At 39.4% G+C, this 22,763-nt stretch overlaps 1 protein-coding gene across 4 annotated transcripts in view; it reads left to right on the top strand.

Moving 5' to 3' along the window:
* Positions 1-22,763, top strand: part of pxnb (paxillin b) — a 59,017-nt gene that overhangs the window by 16,615 nt on the left and 19,639 nt on the right. The window lies entirely within an intron of this gene.

Below are 22,763 nucleotides of genomic sequence, written 5' to 3'. Positions count from 1 at the left end.
TTAATTTTTTTTTGATAAACCTGTTATGTTTGCAGTTGTTTGATAACCATGAGTGCAGAGTATTTTTGTGAATTTTTATTAAATAAAAGATCAAAAGGTTAAACAGTTAAGACAATTTTTCACAGCCTTCTTTGCTCATATTTACCAAGGGTGCCAATATTAATGGAGGGCACTGTAATTATGCTGTAAGCTGATGCAAAGATGTTTCTGCTTAATGATGGGGAAGAACATTTTTAGCACTGTAACAGGCCCCTGTGCATTCCATTGTCACTGAATCTGACCCCACATACAAACATTGTATCTCCATATTTTTTTTGCTAATGTTAGGCCTGTAACGATCATTATCAACTTATCGTATGATGTATTGGCACAAATGACATGTATGGTATTGACAATGCACTATTTTTTGAAGAAGATAAATCTAGAAAGAATAGTTCTAGTGTTTCCAATAATCCAGTCGTAGGCAATAATGTCCGAGATTGACCTGCTTAAGCTGCGTGAGCTGAAGCTGAACAGTGATTGATCACCTGTAAACAGAAGTGCTTTACTAGCATGTTAATGAACTGACTCAGATGCTATCTATACACTTATGAGATTAATGAGACATATACAAAACATAAATGTAATATTACACCTGTAAAAAATGATGTAAATGCACAGGTGAACTTAAAGGGTCATGAAACCTCGCTCTTTCAATTCAAGTCTACCACTCAATGTTTTTGAAAAATGCAACTTAAATGGGCATGGATGGCTGTGCAAAGAAGTGAGGGGGCGAGCCTTCAGACCACTTACAGTAAAGATGGATAGTGACAAAGTTTGCAGATGAGGCAGAGGACTTCTCCTGAATCCCCAGGGCTAAATGGAGACACAATAGATAGCAGTGCAGGTTCTCTGCCCTCTCTATTTGAACTATTAGCCCCTGGCGTGACTATGGAGGAAAACAAAACAAAACCGGAGGCAGCGCGGATGGGAGGAGTGTCGGAATGGTAGCTAGCTAATAGGCTTGAGCTTTTCACGAATAAAGAGGCGAAGGCTCTTCTCTTCAACACAGACACTCGTTGCGTAATTTTGCACGCGACGGTCTGCGGTAGGGATGTCCATCCATCCATTTTCTATAGCGCTTATCCTTCCTTCAGGGTCACGGGGAAACCTGGAGCCTATCCCCGGGACCATCGGGCACAAGGCGGGGTACACCCTGGACAGGGCGCCAATCCATCGCAGTGCACACTCACATACACACCCATTCATACACTACGGACACTTTGGACATGCCAATCAGCCTACCATGCATGTCTTTGGATTGAGGGAGGAAACCGGAGTACCCGGAGGAAACCTCCACAGCACGGGGAGAACATGCAAACTCCGCACACACAGGGCCACCAAAAATCTATACCACCAAAAGTACTTGATACCAAAGTCGATACCACGGTGCGGTTTAAAAAAATAAATAAATAAAAGTAAAATTAAAAACTCCTGGAGGACATCCTCCTCTGGCTAAAACTAGCAAATAGAGAGAGAGAGAGATATTTTAGTTATCAAACACTGTCTGACAATGACTAATAAAACAGTGCTAAGTGCTAATAACAAGTGCTAAGGTGCACTCCTTAATGCGCGCACACACACACCCCTTATACTCTGAATGCAAGCATTAGTTTAAATTCACTGATATGGTGGCAGGCCAAAAAGATTTATTAAAACCATTAACATTTGAATAATTATTAGTGACATTAGGCTACAATTAGCAGACAGGACACAGGCTGAATGGCGATGCACGGTCGCCCGTTTGGAGGTAGTTTATAACGTTGCAATGCGTTAGGATCGTTAACAATAACAGGCTATCGCAAACATTATATGGAGCATAACGTTAGCTGGTTTCACGGCCACAACGCCAGCTGCCTCAAACAAACATAATGTAGGGACCGTCTTTCAGGTGCTTCGCCAAATTCAAGGCGTTTCACTTTGTTTGAAATGAACAATAGCATCGGTTGCACACCGGCAACCGGTGCTAGCTTTGCTCTCTTTGCCTCTCAACGAGTCAGACGGAGCTAAACTTGTCACTGTCTTCTGTAGTTTTTCACGTATGCTTGTCGGCATTCTTCTTCTTCACCACTTGTGGACCGACTAAAAAACACTTGCGCGTATTTGCTGCCCCCTACAGTTCCGGAAGAATTGCAACCTTGGTACCTTCATTACTACCGGTAGCTACGCTACTGCTGATAAACAAGTACCATCACGTTTTAAGAATGTTGGTACCGAAGTATCGGTTCTTGTGACATCCCTAGTCTGCGAAGCTTTAATTTTATATATGATGTATATTGTATGTATAGTTTTATAATATATTTTATATTGTTTTCCTCGAGCCGGTGGCAACACGGATGGGAGGAGTGTCAGAATGGTAGCTAGCTAATAGGCTATATCTTTTCACGAATAAAAGGGGGAAGGCTCTTCCCTTCAACGCGGACTCTCTTGTATAGTTTTGCAGACGATGGCCTGTGGAGCTTTAAGCAGTTTAATTAGCTCAAAAGGCATGTAAAACTGTTGTGGTTAAAATTAGACACACATCTCATTTGAAGGGGTGGAAAAGTCATCGGGACTGAGTACTGCATCGTTGTGTACGCGCAAACTGCTTTCATGAGCAAGTCCGAAGTCCACCTTTCTCCAATTCTCATAGCTCTCCCGAGAAAACACACTCAAACTCTTACACCACTGAAACAAACACCTGCGACCCATTTGAACGCATCATCTACTACATCTATAGGAAGGCACCACGTGCTGTCATGAATAATTAAGAGACAGCATCTTCTCATAGGATAAGAACACGTAGGCTCATGAATAATTATGAGACACCGACACATTATAGATGTACTATAGTACATTGCCAGGTCACTGCCTGTGACTTGTGACGGGATGAGATTTTAAACCCGGAAGATGAAAATAGCGGAAAAAATCTCAAAATTAACCAGTTTTCTCCTACAATTAAAATGATCGGATGCAAAGATTGTCTTTTATGATGTGCAATACATACACCTCTGTTAAAATCTCAGAAAATGTAGTTTAGTATGGTCCAATGACAGAAGGCTTCTCACGTGTTAATGTCTTTCCTTTATGTAATATCAACATTTAAAATATCAGTTTGTCAACATTAAATATGATCCTCTGTTACTATCTGACTCCAATTTTGAATGATTCTAAGAGAGATTACATTCTAATTTCCATCATTAAATTTATTTAAACATTTGATTATCCTATTTAACACTTGCGTTGTGCAAATGTACATTCGGATTCCGTTTCACTCTGTGACTCGCATCGGCCATGTACATGGATCTCACGGTCACAAACTCGCCAGTCTTGGTCATTAGACAAAGGCAATTGTCTAATAATATTTAGATGGCTGCCCATGCTTGCCCTTTTCTAAAAAGTACTTTGTTTAGTCCCCACAGATCTGTACACACTTAATTAGACATCTCTAGTCAGATGTCATGACCACTACTATCTGAACAAGTTGACCATTTTCACTTCTCTATAATAGTAACTTGTGTAACCATGGTTTACCATGTACACTTAACTAGTATAATATTACAATAATCAGAGGTTAAGGCCCGCCCTTTTTAGATTGGTCAATTAACACTATGTTGTTCTAAACAGAAATTCCTTTTAGACTTTACAGTCTAAATACACTTAACTAAAGCCAAGTTGTTAGCCTGGATTGTAAAATCTCAGTTGGCATGCCCCAATGCTCCACCTAAACCTGGATTTTAGCCTATATTAACCTGGTCGCAGATTTGCTGTAACAAGGACTTAACATAATCTGCTAGAGACAATAATTTCAGGGTAGATCAGAATAAATTCAAACATAATTTATTAATCAGGTAACTTAGATAATAATTCTTAATCCAATTCAAAAGAGAACAGGCAGTAATCAGTAATGAATAAGCATCACATAAAATACAAACAAGAGAATTAGAGATGTTTACCTAGCAGTGAAACTACACACAACAGTTGTGAGGGAGATCTGTGTACAGGTTCCCCGAATCTTTGGCCAGCTCTCCCCTAAATAGCCAGATACTGTGTAGATCCACCAAATGGTGGTGGTTGTGGTTTAAATTGGAATTTTGTCCAGTTGGCATTTGGGATTGCTTTGGTGTCTGTGGAAAGATGTAATTTATTTACCTATAGGAGGTAATTTCTGTGAGGGACCTGGGGAGGGTATGCAATATTTTTCTCTAGATCTTGATAGTGATTTGAACTGCTGCTGAGGGAATGAGACCATATTTCCAGATGCACTTGAGACTTTTTGAATGATACTAAACATGTATAGTCAACTTCATGACATTAAACATATATTATGTAATGCATATAGACCTTGTGTGAGTTTAAGGTGATCTCAACACTGAGAGAGAGAAGGGTGTGTGGAGAGAGGAAAAAGGAAGCAATGTAGTGAGGTGTGATCTTCTCATCTCCACTCAGCATGATGTTATCTCATGAGAGTTCAAGTGTTAACTCCTTTTTCCTCAGAGAGCAGTTCTCTCCAGGTTCAGATATCTTGGCACAAGCCTTAAGGTCTTTTCACACTGAGCATGATGTGATAAAGCGAAGGGAATCATCGACGAATGGTGCTTTCACACCGAACGTGAAACGATTGGTTGCCTTCAGCTAATTCACGCCTGCATGATAGGTGACGCTGACCGAGAATGCATTTTACGCCTGCACACTAGGTAGCACAACCCACTATTTAGCTGATTGGCCCATCATCTCTGACCACTGAGAAGAATCACTTAAATTTTGGCGCATAGCACCACAACAAAACTGTTAAGCACAGAAACAAACTTTTCTTATTTTATGTACTCTACCCAGAAAGGGAAGCAAAATTATTATTATTTTTTTTTGAATAGCACCATCAAACTGTTTTAGTATGAATTAAATAATGTGAAATATAATGCAATAACACAGTAGTGGGACAAAACCCAAGTTTAATGCCCGAGACCAGCCCACTTTGATAATTGAAGTGAAAGTTCAGTTCTTACTATCCCGTTATATTTATTACTGACATGTTTCAACAAGAATAAAGATAAACAAAAAATGACATACTGAGTATCTGCTACAAAAAGTCCAACTGTAACATTATGGGAAAAAGTTGTTTGCATTCAAACAAGTGAAGTATTTTAGTGATAAATATACTTTATACTACGGCATGTGACGGTGGTTTGTTTATATCTCCATGGTACGATCATGTGTGTGTGAGAGAGACAGAGCGAGCTGAGCAAATTGCACTTTTTAATGCATAAGTAACTGATGCGCACACCATTTTATCAGTACCAGGTCAATTGGATGGAAACTGGCGGGAGACAGCAAATATCGCAAACTTTTTTTTATGCACTTTCAGTTTGTCGATAATAGAAATGCACAAAAAGTGACTGCAAACTTGGCAAATGATAAGCACTCAATATCCATCTTCTTGTCTCTTCCAGAATACTCCTCTTCTGTGTTTACACTGTTTTCAGAACCGTTTGCTGTGCTACAGCGCCACCTATCTTGCTCTTTGCTGCAACAGATACGTGATCTAAAGCTCAAAACTAATTGGATGGCCCGTTTCATCGCAGAGCGACAGGATAAATAATCAACACACTGGAAGAAAAAGTGTCGCTTTGTCTTGTTTTGTATCAACTTAAATGCGTTTAATACATATTTGGTTTACTTTTAATCAACTTTTAATTTAATTAACTAAAATGCAACTGACTAATATTCAATGCCATTTTAGTCAGAGTGAAATTGACAAATTAATAAATTTACATGATGCAATATTGACACGACAAAATCTACGACTGAAAACAGTGTGAAAATTAACACTGGAACTGGCCTATGAGCCTGATATCATTTCTCGCAGTTATTTCTAAGACGATATATCGTCCAATAAAAGTATTTGCTGTGACGGGCCTGCTTAATGCCCCAACAATATTACTAGAGCTGCAACAACTAATCAATAAAATCGATAATAATTGATTCTGAAAATCGTTGTCAACGAATGTCATTATCGATTAGTTGGTTTGCACGGGGTGCGTTTACTCACTACGTTACTTCTGTTCTGAAAATACGCTTCAGAGAGTAAATACTAAAGTTGTGTCCCAAATGACGTACTATACACTTACTCTATGCACTGTGTACTCTTCCGTCGAGCGTATGAATTTTAGAAAGGTAATATCATCTCAAATATATCACTAGTGTTTTTTTACTACCTGGAAGTATAAGTCGTTTCCTATTCGATGGCGCATGACGTCATACACATGTAATGTGACGCCGCTAGCTTTAGCAGATACCAAGAATCAACAACAACAACATTCTTCAGTTTAGTGTTTGTCAGTGTTACCTTGTACTACCAACTTGATCTCAGTCACCATCAGACGGAGGCGTAATCGTCAAGTGACTGAGGAAGAAAGTGTGAGACCTCCAAGTCTTCTAAGGCAGGGTAGCATTTTATATTAAACACCGTGGAGAAAATCAATCTTTATAAAGCAGAGTTTGTGTAGCAGAGAAGCACGACAGTGATGCATGAGCACAAACTTATGTTTTTATCCAAAATGGTCCACTGTGTACAAGGGTCAGGGGAAACTGGGACTTAAAAGGTTTAGTTTTATTTAAGATTATCATCATTATATGCTGTATTTGCGCGCTTGCAGTGTAAATTCTGTTGTTTATTATAACGGAAGTGATGTGTTAGTAACGAGGCCGCGTTGCTGATCACGCGCAGTGTAGATGTGTTGATACAGAGTGCCTTTTTTACATACTTTGAATAGCACTTCCGTTTTTTACCTGAATTATTCAAACTAGAATAATGTCAAGACAATCACACAATCATCTGTCTACACAAATCAATATTAGCACCACGCTTTAAAACTGAGACATGCATGCCAGTTTGCTCTGGCTGGGAAATTGGGACCCCTCGTCATTATTAGGACCCAAGCACTGAAAGTGCGAAGGCCCTATTGTTTTTTTTTTTAGGATTTTTCTCTTCTTCTTCAAGGTTTTGAGAGCTTTTGGGGCCCTTAACATGCTCAAAACCTTTTTTTTAATTTTTTTTTATTTTTTTTAAAATAAATGTAAGGTCGTTAGGACTGGGCCAAAGCTGGTACACTGGCGTGGCATGGGGGCTCTACAGTGCCCCCTTGAACACAATCTGAACTCTTAGATACATACTAGCACCTATGTATGAAACATACATACTCGGTACACATACAGATCTCATCAACATCCGCGCTGTATGTCATCATCTCCACCCAACAGGATGTCAGCTATTTAGGGATGTTTAAAAAATGCCTGCTCTGGAATTTGATATACTCCTCCTAGGGAATTCATCCAATTGCCACCAAACTCGGTCAGCATGAAGTCAAGACATTGAGAATGCTAAATTGCAAGCAGATTTTTGGTATCTCGAACAGTTTGGCCGTGGTGTTGAAATGAATTTATGGTAAGAAAAGGGAAACAGGAAGTGTTATAACTAGAGCTGCAACAACTAATCGATAATAATCGATTATGAAAATCGTTGTCAATGGATCTCATTATCGATTAGTTGGTCTGCGCGTGGCGCCAAAGTTGGTACATATGTTGAACTCATCAAGCTGGACAACATTCAAAATGACAGTCGTTAGCGTCGCCCAGAAGGAAGTCAGCCAATTTGAATTGAATGTGTTTTTTTTTTTTTAAATTGCAGGCTCTGCATTTATATATACTCCTCCTAGGGGATTCATGTGATTGTCATCAAACTTGGTCAACATTATGCGACAAAATTGCAGATGCTAAATTGCAAAGGGATTTTTCATCAATTTTGGCATGGTGAGGCAATAAATTTATGGCAAAAAATGGGAAACAGGAAGTGTCTCATCTTCTGCATGCAGTGAGTAATTTAGATGAAACTTGAGCTGTATGTTTGGTACTGGGGTCTGATCACATGGATGTGACTATTGAGAGTCATGGTCATAGCCCCACCAAGTGGCAGCAGGAAGTGTCATTTAAAACGTGCTTTTAAATAGTCTTATTTTTACCGGAACTGCTTCAAACTTGGTCAAAACACGGAAAATGATTCTTGATGTCCTTGTGTTACCATGGTAATGCATCAAACTTTAATACTCTTCTTTGTATTCTTTAGTGTTTTACTCTACAGCACTCGCTTCACTACGCATTGTTATAATACACCCACCAGGTAGCCATGGCACCGTAGTGCTTGGACCCGTCATCACTGCTTGTTGCTATATTATACTTTGTCATTTATTTATTGGAGAAGATGATCCAATATTACATATCTGTGAGTGACAAAAGTATGTGAGCCTCTAGAGTTATAATTTAATTTGAAGATTAAATTAGTCAGGTGTTTTCAATCAATCGGGCTTGAATGAGCTCCCTGTTTTGTTTATAGAACAGGGGTCCATAAAAGTCTGAACTTCACACCATTGTGGAAGTATATCATGGCACAAAGGAGATTTCTGGACCACAGAAAAAGATTTGTTGATGCTCATCAGGCTGGAGAAGGTTACAAATCCACCTCTAAAGAGTTTGGACTCCACTAATCCACAGTCATACAGATTATGTACAAGTGAAAAAATTCTAGGCCATTGTTACCTTCCCTAGGAGTGATCAACCAACAAAGATCACTCCAAGAGCAAGACATTTAATCAGGTCACAAAGGAACCCAGGGTTGCTTCTGAGCAACTTAAGGCCTCTCTCACATTGTCTAATATTCATGAGTCCACAATCAGGAGAACACTGAACAACCATGTTGTGCATGGCAGGGTTACAGGGAAGAAAGCCACTGCTCTCCAAAACAAACATTGCTGCCCATCTGCAATTTGCTAATGACCACGTGGACAAGCCAGAAGGCTATTGCAAACTGTTTTGTGGATGGATGAGACCAAAATAGAACTTTTTGGTTTAAATGAGAAGTATTATGTTTGGAGGTGGGAAAGAACTGTATTCGACATAAGAACCTTATTCCATATTTGAAACATGATGGTGGTTGTATTGTGGTTTGGGCCTGTTTTACTGCATCTGGGTCAGGACCGCTTGCCATCATTGATGGAACAATGAATTCTGAATTATACCAGTGAAATCTAAAGGAAAATGTCAGGCCATGTGTCTGTGAACTGAATGTCAAGAGAAACTGGGTCATGCAGCAAGACAACGACTCTAAGCACACAAGTCATTCTACCAAAGAATGGTTGAAGAAGTATAAAATTAATGTTTTTGAATGGCCAAGTCAAAGTCCTGACCTTAATCTAATAGAGGTGTTGTGGAAGGACCTGAAGCAGTAGTTTGTGTGAGGAAACCCACCAACATCCCATAGTTGAAGCTGATGTGCAGGACTGATCACCTGGAAATTAGAGGTAGACTGATTGATAGGTTTTGCAGATTAATCGGCACCGATAGCTGATTGCTGGAACCGTTATCGGCAAAAATCCACACTGATAGTTTTTCCCGGTTGCACCCGTTGCTTGAGCAGGTGAGAAAGGTCCGCTGTCATTATACAGTACGAAAACGGCCTCTAGAGGCAAAATAAAAACTATTACTGAATTAATTTTACTCTTGTTTGAAGTGTTTTTTTAATTCATTTTGGGTGTCTCTATTTTTTATTTGTTATTTTGAGTGTTACTTTTTGGTTCAGTTTGGATGTATATCTTTTATTTACTTTAATATTTATTAATAGTTTATATTAATATTATTCATTTTTTAAAAAGTACAGTACATGGTGCAGTCAGTACTATTATTTATGTAATAAAGTTCAGCAATATTATCAGTCTTAAAAACTATTGGTTGATTTATTGGTTATCGGTAGGTATTACCCAACTTAGTTATCGGTATCAATAACTAAGTTGTGACTGATAAAATCCACTACCTGCCGACCTCTTCTGGAATTGTTTAGTTGCAGATATTGCTGCACAAGGGGTCACACTAGCTACTGAAAGCAAAGGTTCACATACGTATTCCTCTCAATAAATAAGTGACCAAGTATGATATTTTTCTTATTTGTTTTCTTATGTTCTCTTTATCCACGTTTAGGTCTTGTGTGAAAATCTGGGGGAATTGGTTAGAAAACCAGCCGAGACCTAGAGCGATCCATAGCTCAGATGGTAGAAGCTGTTCACAGGGCAAACATAGCCTGGGCAGCCATAAAACTGAGTTTTATGAAATAGTGGTGAAAAAAGGAAATGAGCTTGCCCAGTGGTATTTTGGAGACTCCACAAATGTGGAAAAAGGTTATCTAGTCTGATTAGACCAAAATATAAATTAAAACCGCTGGCAACAAAACTGAGTACACCCCTAAGTGAAAATGTCCAAATTGGGCCCAAAGTGTGAATATTTTGTGTGGCCACCATTATTTTCCAGCACTGCCTTAACCCTCTTGGGCATGGAGTTCACCAGAGCTTCACAGGTTGCCACTGGAGTCCTCTTCCACTCCTCCATGACGACATCACGGACCTGGTGGATGTTAGAGACCTTGTGCTCCTCCACCTTCCGTTTGAGGATGCCCCTAAGATGCACAATAGGGTTTAGGTCTGGAGACATGCTTGGCCAGTCCATCACCTTCACCCTCAGCTTCTTTAGCAAGGCAGTGGTCGTCTTGGAGGTGTGTTTGGGGTTGCTATCATGCTGCAATACATGCTGGGATCATGCTCTGCTTCAGTATGTCACAGTACATGTTGGCATTCATGGTTCCCTCAATGAACTGTAGCTCCCCAGTGCTGGCAGCACTCATACGTCTATTTCCCAAAGACAACCTCTGGATATGACGCTGAGCACGTGCACTCAACTTCTTTGGTCGACCATGGCGAGGCCTGTTCTGGGGGGGACCTGTCCTGTTAAACCGCTGTATGGTCTTGGCCACCGAGCTGCAGCTCAGTGTCATGGTCTTGGCAATCTTCTTATAGCCTAGGCCATCTTTATGTAGAGCAACAATTCTTTTTTTCAGATCCTCAGAGAGTTCTTTGCCGTGAGGTGCCATGTTGAACTTCCAGTGACCAGTGTGAGGGCGATGACACCAAATTTAACACACCTGCTCCGCATTCACACCTGAGACCTTGTAACACTTACAAGTCGCAATACACCGGGGAGGGAAAATGGCTAATTGGGCCCAATTTGGACATTTTCACTTAGGGGTGTACTTTTTTGCCAGCGGTTTAGACATTAATGGCTGTGTGTTGAGTTATTTTGAGGGGACAGCAAATTTACAGTTACACAAGCTGTACACTCACTACTTCACATTGTAGCAAAGTGTCATTTCTTCAGTGTTGTCACATGAAAATATATATTCAAATATTTACAAAAATGTAAGGGTGTACTCACTTTTGTGAGATACTGTATGTTAACAATAGTCAATCTATTAGAACTGTCACCCTTTCAGTCTGTGAATGAGGTGGCAGATTATTATCAAATATTTACAAAAATGTTTTTTTTTTTTCCCCCTTACTTTTGTGAGATACTGTGTATATATAATTTATTTTATAGTATTTATGCATTATGTTTATGGATGCACAAAAAGTACAGAATTAACTACAGTCCTAAATTAATAATAGATATTCGTGTGTGTGTTTTGGGTTCTTTTCTGTTTTGGACAAACAGTTGTGTAAAGTTTTAGTTTGAAGTTTATATTTGTAACACTCAGTTTGTGGATTTTATATAATAATTAATATTACATTTATAAACAAAAAATAAAGGCACTGAAAGTTTGCCCACATCCCATTAATCCAAAAAATAATCAGCCAACTGATCGATTATTAAAATGGTCGTTAGTTGCAGCCCTAATATAAATTTGTGACCTTAACAAAAAGCTCTACGTTAGCTGGAAACCCAACCTTGTACATCACCCTGAGAACACCATTCCCACAGTGAAGCATGGTGGTAGTAACATTATGTTGGTAAACTGGTTTGAATGCTTATGAAACCAATGGCATGTTTTTGTTTTTTTTTAATAAAAAAGCCTTAGGATAGAAAATAAGGAAAGGTTCTCCTATGCGTAATAATAGAAGAATGAAAACAAAAGACTGTGTTTACTTTTATATTGCAGATAATGGTTGTGGTATGTCAATGTACAGTTGATGTGCTTATGCTTACAGTTGATTTAGCAGTATGAGTGAAGACCATTGGAATGGCAGTGACTCATGCTGGCACTGTAACCATTGAGAGACATAAACTCGACAGGAGAGAGAGAAATAACACGATACCATTTCCATTTGACTGTTTTAAGCTCTGTTAGTCTGCGTGTGGGTTTTTTAAGCACTGGTCATACGGCTACCGGTTAATGCCACTGTTTTAGTTTTTTACTAAACATATAAACTACTTTTTGGCACCCTATTTTTTTTTTTAGTACAAACTTTGTAGATTTTTTTTTTTTTATGCCATCTACATCAAGTCAGTACAAAAAACATTTTGGATTAACAAACATTAGTTTTTTAGCACAAAATTAAATGTTACAGAAAAATGTTTGTATGTCATTAAAGAAAGCAGCATATTACGTAAGAGACCACTTTGAAAGCTTGGCCAGCAGGAGCCATCTCTGCTCTTCAAGACTGTTTTGAGCACACTGACTGGGACTGGAATGTTCACGGAGGCTGCAACTGGTAGCAACTCCACCAACTTTGAGGAATTCACGGCGTCAGTGACCAGCTACATCAGCAAGTGCATTGATGACGTCACCGTCTCCAAGACCATCACCACATGCTCCAACCATAAGCTGTGGATGACTGCGGAGGTGCGAGCACTACTGACGACCTGAGACTCCGCATTCAGGGCAGGTGACAAGGCGGCCCTTAAAACAGCGAGGGCCAAACGGTCCCAGGCCATCAGAGAGGCAAAGCGCGCACACGCCCAGAAAATCCAGTCACTTCTCGGATAGAGGCGACACATGGCACATGTGCTAGGGCATTCAGGCAATCAGCAACTACAGGACATCACCAGCTACCTGTGATAGTGATTCCTCCCTTCCAGATGTGCTGAACAACTTATACGCTTGGTTTGAGTCGCAGAATGATATGGCAGCAAGAAAGACCACCCCTCCTCCTAACGACCAGGGGCTATGTCTAACCATGGCTGATGTGAGGAAAACTCTACGCAGAGTCAACCCACGGAAGGCTGCTGGACTAGACAACATTCCTGGCAGAGTGCTCAGATGATGTGCAGATCAGCTAGCAGATGTTTTCACTGACATCTTCAACATCTCCCTGAGCAGCACCATCGTTCCAACGTGCTTCAAGGCTACCAACATTGTCCCCGGCCTGAAGAAGTCTCCAGTGTCCTGCCTCTATGACTACCGTCCTGTTGCACTCACATCCATCATCATGAAGTGCTTCGAAAGGCTCGTCATGAGGCACATCAAGACCCTGCTGCCCTACTTACTGGACCCGCTGCCCTACTCACTGGACCCGCTGCAGTTTGCGTATCGCACCAACCGCTTAACAGATGATGCCATCGCCACCACCCTACATCTGGCCCTCACCCACCTGGACAAGGACACCTACGTTTGAATGCTGTTCATAGACTTCAGTTCAGCATTCAAGACAATCATTCCTCAGCACCTGATTGGAATCTGAACCTACTGGGCCTGAACACCTTCATCTGCAACTAGATCCTGGACTTCTTGACTGGGAGACCTCAATCAGTCCAGATCGGGAACAGCATCTCCAGCACCACCGCACTGAGCACTGGCGCCCCCAGGTCTGTGAGCTCAGTCCATTGCTGTTCAGTCTGCTGACTCCCGACTGTGTGGCAATGCACGGCTCCAATCACGACAAGTTCGCAGATGAGACGACTGTGGTGGGTCTCATCTAGAGCTGCAACACCTTTCGATAAAATCAATAATAATCGATTATGAATATCGTTGTCAACGAATCTCCTTATCGATTAGTTGGTCTGCGCGCGGCACGGGGTATGTTTACTCATTAGATTACTTCTCTTCCGAAAACACGCTTTGGAGAGTAAATACTAAAGTTGTGTCCCAAATGAAGTACTATACACTTATACTATGCCCTGTGTACTCTACCGTCTAGTGTGTGGATTTTAGAAAGGTAATATCATCTCAAATATATCACTAGCGTTTTTTTTTTATTAACCGGAAGTATAAGCTGCTTCCTAGTCGACAGCACATGATGTCATACGCATGCTAGCATTAGCAGACACCCAGAATCACCGACAATGACTTTCTTCAGTTTGTCAGTGTTAACTTTTATTCCCAACACGACCTCAGTCACCATCAGAAGGAGGTGAAATCATCACGTGACTGAGGAAGAAAATCCTCTAAGGCAGGGGGGCATTTTATATTAAACACCGTGGAGATCAAACATTGATACATGAGGACATTTATGTTTATATCCAAAATGTCCCACTGTGTGCAAGGGGCAGGGGGAACTGGTGCAAGCTAGGGATGTAACGAGAACCGATATTTCGGTACCAAGTCGGTACCAACATTCTTAAAACATGACAGTACTTGTTTTTCTGCACTAGCATTGGAATCGATTCTAATGGAGGTTGCAATTACACGCAAGTGCTTTAGTCAGTCCACAAGTGGTAAAGAAGAAGAGGAATGCCTACAAGTACACGGGAAAAACTACAGAAGATTAGCTTAGCTTAACAAGTTTAGCTCCGCCCCGACTCATTGAGAGGAAGAGAGAGGAAAGGTAGTATCGGTTTCCGGTGTGCAATCGATGCTATCGTTCATTTCAAACAAAGCGAGGAAACACCTGAAAGACGGTCCTATATTATGTTTGTTTGAGGCAGCTGCATTGTTGCCGTGAAACCAGCTAACTTTATGCTCCATGTAATGTTTGCGATAGACAGTTATTTGTTAACGACGCTAACACATTGTAATGTTATAAACTACCTCCTAATGGGCCACCATGCATCACCATTCAGCCCATGTCCTGTCAGCAAAATGTAGCCTAATGTCACTAATAATTATTCAAATGTTAATAGTTTTAATAAATCTTTTTGGCCTGCCACCATATCAGTGAATTTAAATTAATGCTTGCATTCAGAGTATAAGGTGTGCGCGTGTGTCTGTGTGTGTGCGTGTGCGTAGGAGTGCACCACCACTGTAGCCTCCACTCATTGTCAGACAGTGTTTGAACTAAAATACCCCCACCCTGTCTCTCTCTCTCTCTCTTTGCCAGTATCAGCCAGAGGAGGATGTTCTCCAGGAGAGTTTTTGATGTAAATTTTTTTTTTTTTTATACCAAACCGTGGTATCGACTGTGGTATCGAGTATCGTGTACTTTTGGTGGTATCGGTACCGACTACTAGATTTTTGGTATCGTGACATCCCAAGTGCAAGCTGCTTAAAAGGTTTAGTTTAATTTAAGTTTGTCATTATATGCTATATTTGCGCGCTTGCAGTGTAAATTCTGTCGTTTATTATATCGGAAGTGATCTGTTAGTAACGAGGCCGCGTTGCTGATCACGCACGGTGTAGACATCCGTAATGTCTAATTAAAACATTATGATCAAAATTAAACAGAAGTAAAATAATGTCTAGAGACAGTGAGTAACAGAAGCCACAAGGTGCTGTAAAAGTGAGATTTTATTATTAATTTAGGACTGTAGTTTAATTCAGTGCTTTTTGTGCATCATAAAAAATAATGCATAAATACTATAAAATAAATTTTATATATATATATATATATATATATATATATATATATATATATATATATATATATATATATATATATATATATATATATATATATATACATTTATTTTAGTTTATATTGTATACAAGTATTTATGCATTATTTTTTTATGGATGCACAAAAAGCACCAAATTAAACTACAATCCTAAATTAATAATATATATTCTGGTGTGTGTGTGTATTGGGTTCTTTTCTGTTTTGGACACACAGTTGTGTAAAATTTTAGTCTAAAGTTTATATTTGTATCACTCAGTTTGTGGATTTTATTTTAAATAAACAAAAAAAAAGGTACTGAAAGTTTGCCCCGCCCCATCCGATTAATCGAAAAAATAATCGGCCATCTAATCGATTATGAAAATAATCGTTAGTTGCAACCCTAGTCTCATCAGCAAGAACAACGAGTCAGCATACAGAGAGGAGGTACAGCGGCTAATGGAATGGTACAGAGCCAACAACCTGTCTCTGAATGTGGACAGACCACTCTCCGCTGAACATCGATGGCTCCTTCGTGGAGATCATCAAGATCATCAAATTCCTTGGTGTTCACCTGACGGAGAATCTCACCTGGTCCCTCAACACCAGCTCCATTGCCAAGAAAGCCCAGCAGCGTCTCTGCTTTCTGTGAAGGCTGAAGAAAGCCCACCTCCCATCCTCACCACGTTCTACAGAGGAACTATTGAGAGCATACTGAGCAGCTGCATCACTGTCTGGTTCGGAAATTGCACCTCATTGGATCGCAAGACCCTGCACTGTACACATAGTGAAGACAGCTGAGAAGATCACCGGGGAGTCTCTCCCCTGCATCACAGACATTTACACCACACGCTGCATCCGCAAAGCCACCAGCATTGTGCAGGACCCCTCACACACACACTCTTCACCCTCCTGCCGTCTGGAAAAATATATCGATGCATTCGGCCCTCACGGCCAGACTGTGTAACAGCTTCTTCCGCCAACCCATGAGACTCCTCAAGACTCAGAGACTCTACTGTCTCATACACACGCACGCACACTCTCTGAACTGGAACACCATCCCACTCCCATTGCAATATTTGCACATTCCTGCATTCACTCTTGTATTTTTGCTGCTACTTTATTTATAAAAAAATATATAGTATTTAATTTATTGTCACTATTATACACTTTACCTGGCTGCTACCACAATAACTGCTATGTCCATATTTGCTGAATACTCAGTCGTAGCATGTTCTCTTTACATATATACCATTTTTATATTGTATTGTTACTCCTTGGCACCTATCTTCTGCACTACCTGTTATATCAGACACTTCCACACTAAAACTGTGTACTATTCGGCACTACACTGTCACCTACTGTGCCTATTGTCCTGTTTTAGTAGTTACTGTACTGCCCTGTGTTTTTAGCACACGTCTGCACATGCACTTTATGTAGAATGTGTGTAGAGCTTATTTAGTTCTTTGTCGTCTCATGTGGTTAATGTGATTTATGTAGCACCATGGTCCTAGAGGAACATTGTTTCGTTTCACTGTGTACTGTACCTACTGTACTGTATATGAATGAAACGACAATAAAACCACTTGAATTTCAGTAATATCCTCATCAAATCATCAAATTGTATACTAGATCCCTTACCTACAGTCCTGTGAAAAAGTATTTGCCCAGCACTGTGGTGGAATTTTGGCCCACTATTCTCTGCAGACCTGCTTTAGTTCAATCACACTGAAGGGTTTTCGAGCATGAACTGCCTGTCATAGCATCTCAATTGGTTCGAGCAAGGATTTTAACTAGGCCACTCCAAAACTTTCATTTAGCTTCTTGACAGTATTCCATGGATGCCATTTTTGCCCAGTGTCTTTCTGATAGTGGAGTCATGAACTTGCATCTTGCAGCTTTATTAGGGATGCAACGAATGTTCGGCAACCGAAATTATTCAGCCGTAAATAGCAAAAAAAAAAAAAAGAAAAAGCATTTTCCGTGTTTGGCCGAATAAGTGAAAAGGCCGAATAAATTTGACCGAACGATGACGTGTTTGATGACGCGACCAAATAGCCTAGCAACCAGAGTGAGATGCGCAAATGTCACGACCTCGATGAGGGGGTGTGCGTATGCACGAGCTACGTGCTCTTCGGATGTTGACGGAAGTTTACTGTGGACACGTGCGTTTCTTTTGTTTCTGTTCCGGTGTATTCGGTCACGTCACGAGACGTAAGGGAGTAGAGTACGGAAGCAGGTAAAGACGTATTTATATAATGACAGGCAGACAAATCCAAATCGTAATCCAAAAAACGTTGTCAAGACAGATTAAGGGTCGGGCGATCGGCAAACAGGCATAAACGGGGCAAAGCAGGAAACAAAGTCGCTGTCACAGAAAACAGGATCACAACACAAAACAAGAAACATGAACTAGTACTATGGACTGGGAGCAGAAAAACCAGCGGGGACTAAAACTAATCTATAGTTTAAACTAACTAAATCTATCAAGGAACGTAACATTAACAACGTATCTAACTATACTATATCTACTATAATACTCCGCGAGGTGTACAGGGACGCGAGCAGTATATATCCCCTATATAATCAGCCATATAGAAACATTTTTTACACTCGTCAATGCACTTTTTTAATGCTATTCAAGGGGGGCTCAAAGATGACCACATAAAAATATTTTTATTTTACTCATTTATTTATTTAAAGTTATATTGTGCCTTGTTGGTAGACTATGCCTGCTGTAATGGAAAAAAAAAATGTTCAGTGTTAAATTAATATTTTGAAATTGTTGTTTTTGTAATTGATTTTTCTCTTTGAAAAGCAAGACAAAAGAGAAAAAAGCACATTCTGACTATTTAATTTATGCAGTGGTGGAAAAAAATGGCAAAATAAATGGAAAAACCGTGTTCGGTATTCAGCCTTTGGCTTTCGGACAAGTTTTTCATCATTTTCGGCTTCGGCGAAGAATTTTCATTTCGGTGCATCCCTAATCTTTATTGATGCAAGAGAGACCTGTATTTCCTTTGATGATGTCCTTGGCTCTTTTGTGACATGTTGGAAGAGTCGTCGCTGTGCTCTCGGAGGAATTTTGGAAGATTGGCCACTTCTGGGAAGGTTCACTATTGTGCCAAGTTTTTTCCATTTGGAGATGATGGTTCTCACTGTGGTCTTTTGGAGTCCCATAGCCTTTGAAATCTTTTGAAAAGCTTTATAACCCTTCCCAGACTGATGTATTTTAATCACCTTCTTCCTCACCATTTCTGTAATTTCTTTCAACTTTGGCATAGTGTGCTACTAAGACCTTTTAATCCACTTCATGTTGTTGAAAAGTTTTATTTAAGTGTTGATTTGATTGAACAGGGTTTGCAGTAATCATGCCCGATTGCGTCTAGTCCAGCTGAACCCCATTTTGAATGCAGCTTCGTAGATTTGGGGAGTTGGCATCTACGGGAGCAAATGCATTTTCACACAGGCTCAGTTGGTATTGGATAACTTTTTTGCTTTAATAAATAACATTATTATTTAAAAACTATGTTTTGTGTTTACTCGGGTTGCCTAGATTTTTATTTAATTTCTGAAACAATTTCGTATGCGATACACAAACAGAAGAAATAAGGATGGGGCAAATACTTTTTCACAGTGCTATATGTTTCAGCAATGCCAGGTGAGAGACACCAGCTTAATAAAGTTGAGCAATGTGTAAAGGGTATTAGACACTGGATGTGTGTTAACTTTCCTCATATTTAATTCTGATAAGACAGAAGTACTTGTACTAGGACCACATGCAGCTAGAAGTAAGCTTTCTGATTACATACATTCTGATGGCTTTTTTTTTCCATCATGTGAAGCAGAAAAAGACCTTGGTGGGATTACTGACACCTGTCTTTCATTTGTAAAATTATATTGATTATATCTTTCATCTCAGAAATATTGCTTATATATATATATATATATATATATATATATATATATATATATATATATATATATATATATATATATATATATGAATTTCACCACGTTGCAGAAAAACAAGTTCATTTAAAAAAAATTTTTTATTTTTTAACCACTATGTTGGATTATTGTAATGTCTTACTGTCTGAATGTTCCAGTAGGTGCATAAACAAGCTCCAGTTAGACCACAATGCAGCTGATAGAGTCCTAACTAGAATCGGAAGATATGATCACATCACCCCGATCTTATCCACACTGCATTGGTTCCCAGTTAAATTTTGAAGTGATTATAAAATACTATTATTGACTTATAAAGCACTGAATGGTCTCATGCCGCAGATCTGGAAAAGTTTTGGAAAAATCAATAAACCCAGAAAGTTGTGGAGAAGTCATGGAAATTTACTTTACAATTACCTGTACAATAGAATACAGGTTTAATTGTTAATATTGGCTCAATAATACTTAATGACCAGGCGATCAGTCACGTAACGTTCCGTTCTCTGTGTGGGGTAACATCTGGCACTTGTATTGAGTCAGGTCTGTAACCACCATAGACATTGAGGGGGGCATATCACCCCCAGTAAGCAGATATGGGCAAGTTTAATTAAATTCACTTATCTAAGAAAATGATTCATAAAACTCAAAGTGGACTTAAACTAGAGCATGGTAAAACGTGTGGATTTGACTCATGTGTTTAGGTTGTGGTTAGGACAAAGTCATTTATTAAAATAAAATATTATTTTCAAATCTAGTTCTTTAATTTTAATTTTTATTGCTTTAATTCTCACTTCTTTTTTTTTTTTTTTTTGATAATAAGCCCCCAAGTGTCTGCAACCACTGTATTTTTATACCAGTCTGTATGACTGAAATATTTATTTATTTCTTGAAGTTTCAACAGTTCACGTTCCCGCTCCGCCTCTGCAGATAGCAAACACCGAGGTCGGTACACCTGTAGGCTAGGCTAGGCTAGGCTAGCATAGCCTGAAAGTTGCTCACCATAGGCCTGTGTGGTGGCATGTGATTTTATTTAATTTATTTGTTTTAAGTAAAGGGAAGGAAATGCTCAAAAAGCATGGAACATGCTGGTCAAGTGAGAGTTTTCAGGGTTTTTTAATTAATAAATGAAGAATTTTAAGTTCCATGTGTTCTGTCATCTATGATTCACTTACTTTTCCAATTTTAGGTTATTGCCATGGTATCAGTTCAGTATAGGTATGGAGATATTTTAGTCGGGTATCCTATCAAAGTCATAAGCTTGGTATGACACTAGATCACTTCAACAGAATAGAAAGCATGTGAAAACTATAATGAATTTACTATTTACACAATTGCATTTTTGGACCATATAGTACACAGTTATAGAAGGGAATTATTTATAATTGCGCTATTCATGGTCACCCAGATAAGGATGGGTTCCCTTTTGAGTCTGGTTCCTCTTAAGGTTTCTTCCTCATATCGTCTCAGGAAGATTTTCCTAGTCATCGTCACCTCTGGCTTGATCATTATAGATAAATTTGTAAATATATGAGTTTAAAATTTATATCCTAAATTATATTTCTGTAAAGCTGTTTTGTGATATCTATTGTTAAAAGCACTATACAAATAACATTTTATTGAATTAAATTAACTGAAGTTTATTAGATGCTTTATATCATCAAAAAAAAAAAAAGACAAACATATATAAGTTTACATGCACCTCCCAGGTTGGGAGGGGTAGTCAACAAGGGCAACAACTGTGTACATCTCTGACTGTGAAAACGACAACCTGAAAGACAGACATTGGTTTCTGAGGGTATTACTGTGTCTGCAGCCAAATGCATATGATTGTAGTTAAATGGACATAGTCACAGCAAGGGCTTTGTATCTCTGAAAAGATCAGTTGTGCATTTTGTATTTTACTGTATTGCTGGTTTTGGTTCAGTACTAAAGGAAAGTTGATCATTTCATCCTTAGTTTTTTTTTTCTCATTTGATTTCAGGATATGTTTTGTGTTGTAAGCATAAATAATGGTTTATTCCTAGGGGTGTAATGATCCATCAGTATGGATTGATGAATCGATCAAATAACCAACAATCTGATGTGTGGATGTAGTACGTAAACATTGATGCATATATAATTTTTAAGATGGACCATAGCCACGCACATGCACGTAGTTAGGTCATTACCATAGCGATATAAACAAACTATCACCATATTAAATATTAGCACTCCAAATAACTCCTTATTGTTGTCAATGTTTTAAATCTACATCTGAAATATACCGCTCCCTGCAGAGTGTAGTCTCTCATATCAAAACAGCCACCACGAGGCATTAGTGTTTTGCCTCTAGAGACCATTCTCATACTATATAATGAGAGCAGACCCTTCTCGGCCACTCCTGCAACGGACGCAACCAGGAATGTTTGATGATAACAGATAGTTCCAGCAATTGGTTATCAGTGCCGATTAATCAGCAAAACTCATCTATCGGTCGACATCTAGCTTGTATGTTGAGTGTGTGCACGCAATAGCCTCCATTGGCAAATTCTGGCTTGAATTAGCTGAAACTCACTATGCCTGAATTGGCCTGTTACCCTAAATCAAGTGAGGCAATTTCAAATAAGCCCTGCTTTTATTAGCTTGCTTTGTGGAGTACCTCCAGGTAGCTTCAGTATCACAAATTGGCACTAGTTTATAACCCACACACAAAAAAAAACAACAATAATAATGTGGGTGTAGTTAATTCGTTTTAGAAAAGAGAAACGCTGCCTTACTCTCTGAGCATACTACTTACTGTGACCACAGTCTGGAAAATGCATAATGTGGAACTGTAACTTTAGCCTTGATCAGTGACCTGTGTAACAGTTCCACCTCCTGGTGCAGTTCAACAATGCCAGCAATAAAATGTGAAATTGAGAGAATTCATAATGAACAAATAATATAATTGGTTATGGTGGCGCAGCAGATAGCATTGCCAGCTTGCAGCTCCAGGGTCCCCGGTGAGTTACCCTGAGCCCGGGTTACTATCTGTGTAGAGTTTCTGTGAACGTTCTGCTCATTTCTGTGTGGGTTTTCTCCAGGATTTGGGGTTTCCTCCCACCTCTCAAAAACATGGTGGATGGACTAAGATAAATTAACCCTAGGGGTGTACGTTTGTTTTTTGTGTGTGTGTGGGTGGGTGGTGCCCTGCGATGA

The sequence above is a fragment of the Ictalurus punctatus genome, chromosome 5, assembly GCF_001660625.3.
Source record: "Ictalurus punctatus breed USDA103 chromosome 5, Coco_2.0, whole genome shotgun sequence".
NCBI classification, from domain to species: Eukaryota; Metazoa; Chordata; class Actinopteri; order Siluriformes; family Ictaluridae; genus Ictalurus; species Ictalurus punctatus.
This window is presented reverse-complemented; position numbering and strand designations above follow the sequence as displayed.